The sequence below is a fragment of the Ixodes scapularis genome, unplaced genomic scaffold (assembly GCF_016920785.2).
Source record: "Ixodes scapularis isolate PalLabHiFi unplaced genomic scaffold, ASM1692078v2 PGA_scaffold22__2_contigs__length_789307, whole genome shotgun sequence".
Taxonomy (NCBI): Eukaryota; Metazoa; Arthropoda; class Arachnida; order Ixodida; family Ixodidae; genus Ixodes; species Ixodes scapularis.
The window spans coordinates 420,901-435,831 of NW_024609849.1; positions in this window are offsets into that span (position 1 = coordinate 420,901).

Here is a 14,931-nt window from a genome sequence, read left to right on the forward strand (position 1 = left end):
GCCCACTTTTTTTCTGCTGCCAACAAGACAAGACTCACCGCCTCCATGTTCTCAGCTAGGCACATAGCCAGGATTTTGATTCGGGGGGGGGGGGGGGGGGGAGGGGGAGGGGGGAGGGGGAGGGGGAGGGAGGGAAGATGTGCCCGGTTTTTGCTACCAAGTCTGCCAATACTGAGTTGGCGGCAAAAGGAAAAGGAATGCTATACTCTAGCTCTGCAATGCCTATACAGTTACTCTATAGACGCTTTCAGCGAGTCAGTTACTCGAGCTGCCACCAGTCGGCGCGCCCTTCGCGCGCTTTCCGGGCCGCCATAGCCGACCTTCAGTTTCTCGCCGTTCGTTGCTCCGCGTTGTGTGCTGCACAGGCCACTACCGGAGCTTCGTTTTCGTGTTCATTTACGTTGCGCGTTGAAATCTTGGATTTTCTTTAGGTCTTTTCGATATTTAGGACTTTCATTTAATCATTTGATATTTATATTTCGACATAGCTCTTGCATTTTCTTATTTATGGAATGGAATCGGACAGCGAATGGGTCGACGATACAGGATTATGAGGCTTCAATGACCATGTAAGTAAATCCCATTCTTACGTTTTTGCCGCTAATAAAGGGCAGTCAACACTATTGCGACATATTTAAATTGCAACTGACGCAGTAAGGCTATCACAGTTCTGCTTCTCGCTGCATGAGCGCGCTCGTTTCCGTTAAGCCGACCCGCCATGTAAGCAATTTAGCGTGTGACAGTCGAGCGACGGAGATTTCTCACTGTCGCCCGTCGCATCGCTCGGTTTTGGGATTTCTAAAAAACGTCGCTCACCGTCTTGGTCGCTTGCTCCGTCGCTTCCATGCGGTTTGCCTCGTCGCGCGACTGACTGAGTGACAGCGAAGCGGGTCGGCGTCGCTTATCTGGTCGCTCGCCAAATAGCTTACATGTGGTTTATGCTCAATTAATTTTCATGCACACACCATTGAACCATTGGCGCCTCGATATTAAGTATAAACCGCATGCAAGCGATTCGGCGAGCAACGAGACAAGCGACGGTGACCCGCTTTGCTGTCGCTCGGGCAGTCGGGCGATGAGGCAAATTACACGGAAGCGATGGGAGCAAGCGACCAAGACGGTGAGCGACGTTTTCTAGAAACCCAAAAAAACGAGCGATGCAACAGGCGACAGTGAGAAATCTTCGTCGCTGACTCTCGTCGTCGCCGCCGTCGCTCATCTCGTCGCACGCTAAATCGCTTACATTCGGGTCGGCTTTACGGAAACGAGCGCGCACATGCAGCGAGAAGCACGACTGGATAGCCTTACTGCGTCAGTAGAAATTTGCATATGTCGCAATGGTGTTGACTGCCTTTTATTAGCGAGAAAAACGTTAGAATGGGATTAACTTACATGGTCTCTGAAGCCATAATCTTGTATCGTCGATCCATTCGCTGTCCGATTCCATTTCATAAATTAGAAAACACAAGAGCTATGTTGAAATATAGATATCAAATGATTGAATGAAAGCCCGAAATATCAAAAAGACCTAAAGAAAACACACGATTTCAATGCGGAACGTAAAAGAACGCGAAAACAAAGCTCCGGTAGCGGCCGGTGCAGCACACAACGCGGAGGAGCGGCGACAAACTGAAGGGCGGCTATGGCGGCAGGGTCACGTGACGCCAAGATGGCGGCGCCCATGAAATGTTGCCTGAAAGGGTCTATATCTGGACTAAGCGCAGCGCCCGCGTTAAACCACAAAACTAAAAAAAAAAAAAAAGATTGCAAGAGTGCAAAGACAGGAAAGGACCTTGAGACAAGTTGAAAAATGTGTCATCTCGGAATCATCCTTTTGTTAATTTTATTTCTTACGTTTTGTAACAAGTCGTCGCAGATTGTCACCGCGAAGCGGCTTGAATGGGTGGACCAGGTAGGTTAAAGAGATACTGAACCGAAATTTGGATTTCCCAAAGTAAGGCTGCAGAAGTGTTGAACCAGATGCTACGAACTCCAAAACATCCCTCGTACATCGATATCTCAAACGGATGGCCATACTTTTGCAAAAAGAAGGGCGCGATCAAGCGAGTTCTTTGACGTAACTGTCCTCTGGGAGAATTTGAGAATGAGGAGAAGCGGCCTCGCTTCTCTCCTCCTCGCTTCGGTTCACCAGCTTGGCGGGACGTAGCGAGGAGAGAGAATGTGAATCCTGACGTGCCTTGTCTCGTCGGCCGGGTTCAATCGCGCACTTCTTTCCCAAAAAAAATATGGCGATCCGTTAGATATATCGCCGTATGTGTGGTATTTTTTGGTTTTGCAACTTACCACCTATCCGCCCGGCCTTGTTTAGTTAGCTCGAAATCTCGGTTCAGTATCCCTTTAACACGCGCCTTAGTGTTACGTGTGCAACATAGTGGTCGTCCCCCACTGCAGTGGCGTGGACAGGGAGGAGGCTTATGGGGCTTCAGCCCTCCCTCCCCTGGTCATAAAGATCCCAGCCTCCTCAGCCAGCCACCCCCCCCCCTCCCTCCTAAAAAATACTACGCATGGCACCGTGAAAGTGGCAAGTTATTTTCTTCGACAAGGAAGGGCACATGGGGGTAAATTACCTTGCTGCAATTTTAGGGGTTTCTATGGTGCAGTATTTGCTTTAAAATGTCAGGGAAAAAAGTATATTTTGGCTTTTAAAAAGCTGCATCCAGTTAACATCTGCAACGATTTTTCGTGCAGCGAATTGCCCTATGACGAATCGACCTATTCGACGAATGAACCGCCGACGAGTTGACCGTCGACGATTTGTCCTAGACCCTCACCACATCATCTCAGCTGCGATCTACAACGCAGGACGACATTGCATTCCTATAGGACAGGGGTCTCAAGCACGCGGCCCGCGACTCGCTGGGACGCGGCCCGCAGGCAACCGGCTACGCGTTCCGGTTCCTGTGCGCTGGAAATGGCATGCGCCATAGTGATCTCATCACGCAGATTCATTTCCGCTCGAAAAGTAGCTCTGCTATTTTAACATATTCACATAGTTTATACTTATCTGTGCTCATTCGCCCTTTGTTTCGCTTTATTTTCTTGCTTCCCGGCTTTTTTGTAATGTACAGCAATTACGCTACTGCTGCAAGCGCAAACTATTCGTTTCAGGATACATCTCGGCTGCACGAACTCTCTATCAGCAGGAGTAGCTGCCAAAGATAAAGCTACGAGGTCAGGACTAGATCCATCACAGTATTTTCTCAGTGTGTTGTAATAAAAATCGTCAGGAAAGCAAGGACTGTCAAATTAACTGATTGATTTTTTAGAGACAAGTTGGACTTGGTGAATTTCCGAGCAAATTAAGCAACGAAAACGACAGTGCAATTTCTCTCTTGTTCCATTAAAAATGCTAGCATGCTGGCGGGGCGGTGTCATTTTAATTATTGATATCACATGACGTGAGGCCCCAAAGTAGTCATATAAACCAATCAAATCTAAACATGTCACTGGCAAAACTGTGAGTTACAAAAAGCATAGAGGACGAGGTCTTTTCATTTTTAAAATCGTCTAACTCCCCCCCCGTTGCTTTGGCCCTCGACCTTTCCGGTATGGGATATCTGGCCTTTAGACTCAAATGAGTTTGAGACCACTGCTATAGGAGGTGAGCGTCAGAAACGTTTAATAGGACCCAACAAGGTGGGCAACAACTGCCGGCAACTTGCGACGCGCAAACGTTTCTCGGTGAAGTTATGGAGTGCGAAGGTCAGTACACGAGACCTCTCTTGCTTAGGCGACGCAGGTGGACATTACCAGTCGACTGCTTTCGTTGCATTCTCATATTTAAACAAATCTAAAATTATTACTGTGAACCAAGAAACTTTTTTTCTTCTCAAGTTACAGTATTTTGTGTGCAAAATAAAAAGTGTTACTGTATCTTTGTGGCGTTGCAAGCACGAGGTGCTTAGGCCTTTCCGTTGCGGTGTAGAAACGTTATTCTAAAACACCCTGACAGAGCGCGCGCTAACTTATGCGCTAACTTTAGTGCTAGCATGCGCTCGGTCGTTCGGGCGAAAAGTAAATCCGGTAGAATAAACACAAATTCAGGACGAAAACAGACGCATGCAACTCTTTCAACTCTCAACGAGATTTATTTCGTCTCCGTTCAAACGACGGCCATCGAGCAGGTTCAGGGGAGGGAGCAGAGAAGGAAAAAAGGGGGGGGGGGTTGAAAGAAGAAGAGGGGGAAAAACAGGTTCTTCGCGGCCTTCCCTCAAGGCCCCTGGTCCCTTCCGCCCAGTTCAGGATGGAGGAATTTCATCTCCCTGTCTGAAAGGGCTAGAGAAGCCGAAGCAACGTTAGTGACCGAGCTGTTAATGGCGTACGATTCGGTGACTTCCCTGCCAAATCTCTGCCGGTGTCCTCCCAATACGCGCGTACCTTCGTATCTGGGCGAACAACCGTCGCACTTCATACGGTGTACGACTATTGGATGCATATAGTCGTCGGGGGGTCTGCTCACCTCTCGCGAGTGTTCCCTCAGGCGCTCATTTAGGCGCCTGCCGGTTTGCCCTATATACCCCCCCCCCCCCCCACAGGAAAAAAGGATGGTATAAACCACCTCCTTCCTGCACTTAACAAACTGCTGTCCGTGCTTTTTGTTGCATTGGGTCACGGAGGGTGGGGTATTCACCATTCTGCACATTTGTTGAAGCTTTTGCTTGCAGCTAAACACTACCCCTATCTCGAAGTGATAGGCAAGTCCCTTAAGGCGATGTGCGGTGTTGTGCGAGTAGGGGATAACTGCAAAATGTTTTTTACGAGGAACAGGAGCGGCTGGTGGTGCCCGGGAGGCAGTGATCAGCCTCTTTAGTGTCTTTGCCACTAAGTCTTCAGGGTACCCTGCCCTCTTTAGCCTTTCTGTCTGTAGAAGCATGCTGTGCGTGGTGAGATGGGGGCACGACCTGGTTCCAGAGGATTTTAGGAGTGAGTTCACGAGACCCCGTTTTACTGCTTTGGAGTGGGCACTTGTGAAGGGCGGACCGGCTTTTGTGTGCGCTATCTGAACTCCCAGCATATCCCATCGGGGTGCATCTTCAGGTGCAGGTCCAAGTATTGAAGACAGTCTTCAGACGGGTCTTTTCTCTTGAAGGAGAGTCCGGTGGGTCTCGAAGCGAAGGCCTGAATGACAGACTCGGGAGGGGTCTGCTTTGGGTGCACGATCAGATAATCGTCTACATACTGAAACACCCGGCTCTCCGGTGCGGTCTCCTCCATTCAGCTCCTATGCACAGCGCGCACAGCGTGCTTCTACAAACAGAGAGGCTAAAGAGGGCAGGGTATCCTGAAGACTTAGTGGCAAATACACTCAAGAGGCTGATCACCGCCTCCTGGGCACCGCCAGCCGCTCCTGTTCCTCGCAAAAAGCGTTTTACAGTTATCCCCTACTTGCACAACACCGCACATGGCCTTAAGGGACTCGCCTATCACTGAGCAAACCCCCGACGACTCCATGCATCCAATAGTCGTACACCGTATGACGTGCGACGGTTGTTCGCCCAGTTGCGAAGGTATGCGCGTATTTGGAGGACACCAGCAGAGATTTGGCAGGGAAGTCGCCGAATCGTACGCCATTAAGAGCTTGGTCACTAACGTCGCTTCGGCTTCTCTATCTAGCCCTTTCCGACAGGCAGATGAACCTCCTCCGTCCCGAACTGGGCGGAAGGGACCAGAGGCCTTGAGGGAAGGCCGCGAATAACCCGTTTTTCCCCCTCCTCCTCTTTCAACCCCCCCTCCTTTTTCCTTCTCTGCTCCCTCCCCTGAACCTGCTCGATGGCCGTCGTTTGAACGGAGAGGAAATAAATGTTGGTGAGAGTTGAAAGAGTTGTAAGTGCCTGCTTTCGTCCCAAATTTTGTTTATTCTTTCCGATTGTTTAAGTATAATTACCAACACGCTTGTTTTTAATGTTAAATCCGGTCGCTGTAGCTATTTTACTATATGAAGTTGGTACTGGTGGGCCTTTAGCGACAATGAGTGGAAGTCTGGAATAATAAATAAAAACGTGCTCTCCTGGCGCAATAGACGCAGTGGTTGAGTTGCCAGCTGACTGCACTGCTATTGAAGTAATAGGGCAAAGATACGCTAGTTGATCATTTACTGAGATAAAACAACAGAGCGCTAAAGGCTGATTTTGGAGTAGCCATAAATATTCTAAGAATGCGAACCACTTCATAACGGCAGCCACGAGCGAGAGTTCGATGTTTGGTACAGCCCGTCGGGACAGCCCAGAGATGGAGAACGGCAACCTCCCTGTTTGTCGTCTGCTAGCAGAGACGGGCGCGTGCCCTCTCTCGTTTTACCCTGCCGACCCTGCTGAACTTCCCGGATGTGTGGAGAGGGTGCTGTGGTCTAACAAAATGGCGCTGCCGTGAGAGAACTAAATGGAATGGTCTATAAGCTCCCTACGGAAGCCAGAGTTGCGCATCTGTTTTCCACGTGCCGTCGCGCCGCTATTCGCCGAGATCCGATCACGTGAGCAGCAGACTTAAATGCCGTGCAGGAAAGTAGACGTTGCGTGCGCCCCAGCGTACGTTCCCCTGCTTCAGTCAGATCCTCATCTGAATTCAGTCAGATGAGGAGCAGGATCAACGTGCCGTGCAGGAAAGACGGCGCTACGGGGATAAACACGCAACTCTGGCTCCCATAGGGAGCCTATGCAGGAACTCTGCAAGCACTGGTACCACAGATCGAGCAGCACCTACCTCTCCATGCTTATGCCGGAAACTCTCAGCCTCGGGGTTCGGCCGTGGTTGGCGCCAGGCATGTAGCAAATGGGGGGCCCATGGGGCTTGGCCCCCCCCCCCGAAATCTTCCATTTTGCTGGGACCTCCTGTCCCCCCTCCCACTCATACAGCATTTTGTCATAGGCGGCCCCGCCCCCCCCCCCCCTTGCCCGAAACAAAATCCTGGCTACGTGCCTGGTTGGCACGGTCTCGCGCGGCGAGATGCAGCAGTGTCCTGTGAGCAGTTAGAAACAATCTCGCTCACCAGGGCGTGCACAACTACATCCTCTCTTTTCCAGAGTGAGGGTAAAAACCGGATTTTAAGCCTTGTTCAACTTCTTACTAACTGTGCAGCGATATTACCAATTCTAAGCAGTCGCAAGAGATTAAAATCTGTTTTTGCACCCTCTGGTCATAAGCAGTCACGAGTTTGTGAAACAGCCATTGGAAACGTTTCATTTCAGTTAATTTATACCGCTAAAACGATATCAGTTTTGAGCAGTCAAAGCAGGGTCAATCGAAACTTCGAGTTCAGACCAACATCCTTTTGCGAGTTCTTAATAAAGTATTCGCACGACTAGGTTTCTCCCTGAGCACAGGATTAAACGTCATCGAGCTCTACTAAACTCACGTGCTCCGCATCACGAATGTTCTCAAATCCCCCCAGCTCGTGGGGAGCCGAGAAGAATTTGTGACCGGCCGACAGAATATCTGTTGTTTCGTCAGAGCGACCAGGCCTCCCCTTTGCCCCCCTGCTTTTAGGAAGGTACAGCAGTTAACAACATTCAGGTGGGCGCCTTTTTAAAAAAAAATTAATATGCTTTTTGTTTGACGAGTTTCCAAAGGTCGCCAGCACATTTGAAAAAGGAAAGACTCCGGCAACTCCGACTCGGTTGTGCGAATGCTTGGTTGATATTTCTGCACTGCCTCCTCCTTCTCGTTTTTTCCTTCTCGCAGCTCTATGACATACTCAATTTCCTCCAGCATTAATGATCTCTCATGAAATACCCCGTCACCATTATGCACATTTACAAGGCGATCAAAAGCCTTTTAGCTGCACGAGCAGTTTGTTTGAAGCTCACTACCCATACAGGCATTGTATTCGATCGACTTGTCTTTTTTTTTTCTAAAAGGGGCACTAAACCAATGTCTGCGAAAGTCTATTTACGGTCATAAATGTGGACGTGTCTGCAATAGTTCCCGAGGAATCGATTTCTGATGCCGATTTAAGTAGCAATAGCTACTTAAATTGGTTAAGTGCTTCTTTAATTTTTTAACAGACAATTGCTAACCAACAGATTAAAGCAGGCTCCTCTGTTCCGTGCAATTTGCTCTGTAATCAGTCGGTCAACTTGACCGTCAAACTATATCTTCGATCTGATATGTTTGGTATACTATCCCCATCACGTGAGCGGATAGTTGAAATAGCTGCAAGGCTATGTCTTTTTTATCAAAGTAGACCATCGTCTGTGGTGAAGCTAAGGTTCTTGAGAGGCAGGTGCTTTCTTGTGGCCCTTGTGGGTTGCTCTTCACACGTCCGTTTGTAGAGCAAGGTTCAGCATGGTGACGGGGTATCTTTTTGGTGGTAGTCTTTATCCGTGCCACAGTTTTCAAGGGCATAAGAGCATTATTTGGTTGACTGACATTTAACTTGGTATTGTGAGTCAAGTAGATTGTCACGGCTGTGCTCATCTTCTTTGTCAATGCTTTCAAAATATTGAGAAATTATTGTCTGATTGGCCACTAATTGTAACTTGGCTTTGTTACAATTTTATGTCCTCCCATTCCGAGTTATCAGGTTGTAAACCAGACCGAGGTGCCTGCAATTTGACAGGCTTACTGTTCTGCAAGGTCCATCAATCTTAAAATACCTAGGTGGTTGAGATGAATCTTCAAAGCTCTACTCTAATTATTTTTATTATTTTATTATTTTTTTTCTAAGTGATGGCTTCTTTTATGCTTTGTATTTTCAGAAGTGGGCCTTCAACTCCTTCAGCTGGTGCTGCAAGCCTGCTGGCACAACTTGTGGCCCAGGTACCAGAATGAAGAGCTGAAAGCACTGTTCGAGTGAGAGGACCAGTGGCCCTTGCGCAGCTCGAAAACCGGACTGGGCAGTCATCAGAGCTATTTATGTTCCACTTCCATTAGCTCCAAGATGTTTCGTTGGCACCCTTTAATGGTTTCCGTCCGTGATGTCACAAACAGAATTTCTCTTGTCCTGATTGGCGATATTTGCCTCTACCTCCCTGTAATTGGCAAGATTTCCCTCCCCGTTAGCCGGCATTTGGGTAAGCATTATCAGTATACAGGAAGCTATGGTTCGGCGGATCGCAAACCCAACTACAGCGACGCTTTTTGTCGCGCACGTTGCTAATAGTCTGCGTCACTAGTTGTGTGCAGTGCAAGCGAAGCAATTCCAGGCAAAAAAAAAGGGCAAGCACTAGGAAGGCTGGACAGAAGAAGAGGGCGAGGCGAGAGAGAGAGAGCACTAGGAACGTTAGAGAGGAGGGTAGGTTTCTCCCCTCCCCAACCTTTCTAGCACTTGGCCTTTCTCCCCTCGTCTGGCGTTGCCTTTGTCTGTCCTTCACGTAATTATAGTCTGTTACAACTCAAGAATGTAAGGAAAGGGAAAGGAAGGCCGGGGAGGAGGAAGCAGACGAATTGCTGGAGAAGAGAGGAGGAAGTTTTTCCCTCTTCTATCTAGCATTCCGTCTGCTTCCTCCTCCCCAACCTTCCTTTCCCTCGCCCCATCTTCTTGAGCTGTAACTTAATATAATGAAACATGGTATACGGGACATGTTGCTTTTTGAAACAATCAAGACTCATGAAAGATTGATAAGAGCCTGTTGGTATGGTTATTTTAATCTTTAGTGGAATAGACCAATCTCACTTAGCGTTCAGCGCATGTGTGAAGCCGCCATAACTTTAGTTCACAAGAGGCAGGTGGCAGTGCTTGAGACACCTCGTGCCGTCTCGCGCTTTGCACGCGCAGAGCTCCAGCGAGGTTGGGGCACATGCAGAAAGAGGAAAGTTCCCTTGATGCATTGCAGCAGCAGTGGCTTAGCCAAACTGACCTGTGAAATTAGTCTACTACAACTAAAAAAATTGAAATTATTTGTATAAGTTAGGCAATTCCTTGTTATGTATTTGCCAAATATAATTGTTAGGTGTACATCCTTTAGAGGAATGCTGAAGCGAAATTTTGATTTCGGGAAACAACGCAGAAGTGCTACGCGGGACGCTACAAACCTGAAAGCATCATGCATAAATCAATATTTCTAACGGATGGTTGTATTTTTGTGAAAGAAGAGCATGCTTGAACAATGGCCAAAAAGGCCCGTGACGTCGCGATTCTGGTTTCCTCCTTTTCTCACTTTGACTCCGCGAGGACGCGAAAAGGGAAAGAAGCAAAGCCGTTTCCCCCCTCCTCAACTATTCTGCAGGAAACACGATGTCGCGATTCTCACTTATCGCATCCTTATTTTACAAAAATATGGCCATCCGTTCGAGATATCGCTTTATGAGTGGTGTTTAGGGGTTGGTGGCGCCCCGTTGAACACTCCTGCTACCTTATTTTGGGAATTCTAAATTTCTGTTCCTTTCCTTTAAGACCTGTTCACATTAGCACTACACCTGTGCTGCCAAGTTATTAATCTTGGTGAAGCTTTTAAAGTACTGCATTAAGTCGGTTTGGGGATGCATCACGCTACGATTTACGACAGAGGTGCCCGAAGGTATTGGAATCACTGCATCAAAAGCTCAAAGAACAAACTTACCTGAGTAAAAGGTAAAAAAATGACTATTTTTTTCTGCCTACGGCGCCCGTCTGCTAACTGTGCACCCTTTGACTGGCTCAATAACTGACAGATGGCGACATCAACCCTAGCGGCTTGTAGCTGCTCAGCAGCCGCCCAGTCACACCAAAATCGGACAACCTTTTTGAGTCATAAATGGTGCACACTTTTTCGGTGCTATAATTGTCAGAACATTATTTTATTTTCACCCCCAATAAATCACATTAAATGGACACAAAAATAATCAAACCGATGGTTCGTTGAATAATTTCAGCTACATGTGGTGTGCTTTTGGCGTGACCGTGGAGCTACTGAACTGCCATAAGGCGTCGGTGCCGTTGCCGCCATCTGTCGGTAGTTGTGCCAGTCGGAGGATGCGCATATACTAGCACACTGGTGTCATAGGTAGCCAAACCAGTTTTTTTACTTTTTACTCGGGTAAGTTCATTCTTTGAAATTTTTTCTGCGATGCTTTCACCACCTTCAGGCACCTCTCTGGTAAATCGTAGTGCAATACATTGTGAAGCCAATTTATGCGGTGATTTGAAAGGCTTCACCCAGATTCGGGGCATTACAATAGTGCAGTACTATTAGTAAGTGCTGGGAATAGTGCTGATTTTGCTCTTTGTTAATGATCTGATGCTCATACACTGCTGCATCAGTACTAAGTTAAGTTCAAGTCAGCACTGTTTTACTGTTGATTTAGCTCTGTGTGTATATGTGAGCTATCCCTTATAGTCGTTTCTCAAAAAGTTGATAACTCTTGCATGTTTGCAGTGCACACGATTATGATAATGGGAGGGCTTTTGCTTCTTCTGCCTAGTGATTGTGCGAGAGTGAAGAAAATTATAGTTTGTAGGAGTAAATCGCTAGAAATGTATACTAATTTCAATTTCTTAAGCTTACATGCAGCAAGACAGGTATCCTACAGTTTTTGCAATAGGTCATTTTGTTTGGTTTGACTTTTTTAAAGCTTGCAATAAGCTGTCAATTTTTCCGGCTTTCAAAACTTTTACATGCTTGATGACATTTTTGCAGGACTGTCACTCACTCTTAAAGTTACTGAGACTATGAAACGATGGAAAAGGAAACTAGCACAGAAAGGTAGATAGTTATAAACATGTTTAATGTGAACTGTTGAAAATAAGGGTGTACCTTGGTCTTTCTTTTTTTTTTTAAAGGTTATTACAACAAAATTTTAGCACTAATTGTACTGTCTAAATGTTAACCATGTTCTGCCCACACCATGGAGACACCGATTTTTTTTTTGCTAAAAAAGGCGCCGAAACTTTATTTAAATAAACCAAATACTGTCACGTCACACCACATAAAAGTAGCACCGCTACACGGGAACATGGTGGCAGGCTGTGTGCGCCCGAGCCCTGTCTAACTTGGCTGAACCGGTTTTCTTTTTTCTCCCGTGCTTATTCAACTCCTGCGGAGAGCGAGGAGGGACAACTCAAGCGGCCAGCTTGCAGTGCATTGACATCATCAAGTGGCGAAGCTCACAGCCACGCCAGCCCCCATATAGCCTTGATTGAAGGAGAACCAGACGTCACGAACGTGTAAGCTCACAACCACGCCAGCCCCCACGTAGCTTTGACTGAAGGAGAACCAGACGTCGCAAACGTGATGCATATCGGGAGATCTTCTGAGACACTAGTTCTAGATGTTTTGTGTCTTTTTGAGCAAAAAATTGGTGTCTCCACTGTATGGTCAAAACATGGTTGACATTTAGACAATAAAATAGGCACTACAATTTCGTTGCTATATCACTTTAAAACGATTCTGCCCTTTTACCATATTTTCAGTATCAGTAGTATTGATATTGCTTTGAAGAAACTGTCTTCAAATCACTTCTTGAGAAAAGTCTGCTCCCCACCTGGTTTGCAAGGTTCATACGATAACGTCGGAAACATCTGTTGTGTTGATTGTGAGTACATTTTAACTTAAATGCTTGTGCTTTTTTGGTTACAGGTCCCTTCCAGCACTACGCAGGAAAGAGAATGGCCAACAGCGGACTGATTGCAGGAAGAGTGATTGCATCTGCCGCTACTACATATAACGAGCAAGCTGCGACGTCTAAGGAGGAGCAGTCGGAGTGTTTAACATATATAAGCTGAGGTAAAAAATCTGTGACTCTCATATTATGTTTTATCAAATTCTGTTAAGTTTGAGGTAATTTATTTCAATATTTTAGGACTGATTAAGGAAGAACTTTGAACTTATGGTATGGCTCCGTCAGGATGTGGCGTACCTCATTGCCGTCTACTGGATTTTCCACATCCACTACGTAAAGAAGGCACATAAGATGCTGACTTTCATTGAACGTGGTTTTGCCGACTGCTACATGAAGTTACGGGTGAAGGCACTGGAATTGATAAATTTCTACAGAGCGATCGTGGCTTGTGTACCACAGTTAGCCTAGCGTACCCTACATTGTAATAAATACCCCTGTCAGTCGGGCATTTAAATGGCCTTCGGAATGAATTCCTTCAAAGAATCGGCAAATCAGTTCACAATCTCGGCTTTGCCTGTGCCCTTTGGTGTTCGCAGACATTTTTTGAGGAGTTTGCTCTGAAGGCCATTTAAATGGCCGTCTGAGCCAGTTTGCGCCCAAGGCAAAATGAGCTCTTGTTACACGACATGTGCAAAAAATATTCATAATGCAATAAATTTATTTCGTGCATTGTGCTACCTGCTTATGCCTTTCCTTCCACACTTCCTGGCTTTGAAGAAACTCCTAGATGGATGCGAAGGAATACTCCCGTAGGTATACGACTCTTAGGAGGATGTGAAAGAAGACTCCCGTGGGTCCACGTACTAACTCCCAAATGGATGTGAAAGAATACTCCCTTAGGTCCCGGCTGTAACTCCCAGGTGGATGTGAGAGAATAGTCCCATAAGTGCACGTAAAAAGTCCCATATGGATGTGAAAAAATAGTCCCATAAATGCACGTAAAAACTCCCATATGGATGTGAAAAAATAGTCCCATAAATGCACGGAAAAACTCCCATATGGATGTGAAAAAATAGTCCCATAAATGCACGTAAAAACTCCCATATGGATGTGAAAAAATAGTCCCATAAGTGCACGTAAAAACTCCCATATGGATGTGAAAAAATAGTCCGATAAATGCACGTAAAAACTCCCATATGAATGTGAAAAAATAGTCCCATAAATGCACGTAAAAACTCCCATGTGGATGTGAAAAAATAGTCCCATAAGTGCACGTACAAACTCCCATATGGATGTGAAAGAATAGTCCGATAAATGCACGTAAAAACTCCCATATGGATGTGAAAGAATACTCCCGTGGATCCACGTAAGCACTCCCAGGTGGATGTAAAGGAACATTCCCGTGAGTCCACGTAAAAACTCCCATAAGGATGTGAAAGAATATTCCCTTGGATCCACCTAGGAACACTCTGATGGAAGTAAATAAATACTCCCATTGATCCATGAACAGACTCCCGTACTGCTGGGAGTCCTGTACATACTCCCTTGCATCCCCCAAAAAACTCTGGCCTGCGTGGGAGTTCATTCTGAACTCCCATCCTGCAGAGTATAAAAACCTCCCATAAGGGAATGCGCTAGAGGACAAGCGATGTACTCCCATCTGGGTATATTTTCGTTTAGTGTGTGGGTGGATGGTCGATTTGAGTTTAAAAAGGTAATAATAAACGCAGATGCAGATTCTTAATTTTGTGTGCCGCTCAAAAAACGTGTGCGCTAAGAGCACAGAAAAAGAGACTCTTCTGAAGCGAGTAGTTCTTTTTATCTTTAATTTTTGCCTGATCTTGGACGATCGAATCGCGGCTCGAGCGCGCGCCGGACTCTACAGCTTGACCTGTTTCACTCTCTAACGCAACGAAAAATATTTTTACGCATAGCGAAGTATATATTTTCCGAAAGCTAATGAACTTCTCTAATAGGTGTCAAAATTATTTGAATTTAAACGGAGTTATTCTTCTTCATATTTCGATCTAACCACTTACTTGGAAGGCAAAACAAGTTTTCGGGCGCTCTGGGTGGATGGTCGATTTGAGTTTAAAAAGGTAATAATAAACGCAGATGCAGATTCTTAATTTTGTGTGCCGCTCAAAAAACGTGTGCGCTAAGAGCACAGAAAAAGAGACTCTTCTGAAGCGAGTAGTTCTTTTTATCTTTAATTTTTGCCTGATCTTGGACGATCGAATCGCGGCTCGAGCGCGCGCCGGACTCTACAGCTTGACCTGTTTCACTCTCTAACGCAACGAAAAATATTTTTACGCATAGCGAAGTATATATTTTCCGAAAGCTAATGAACTTCTCTAATAGGTGTCAAAATTATTTGAATTTAAACGGAGTTATTCTTCTTCATATTTTGATCTAACCACTTACTTGGAAGGCAAA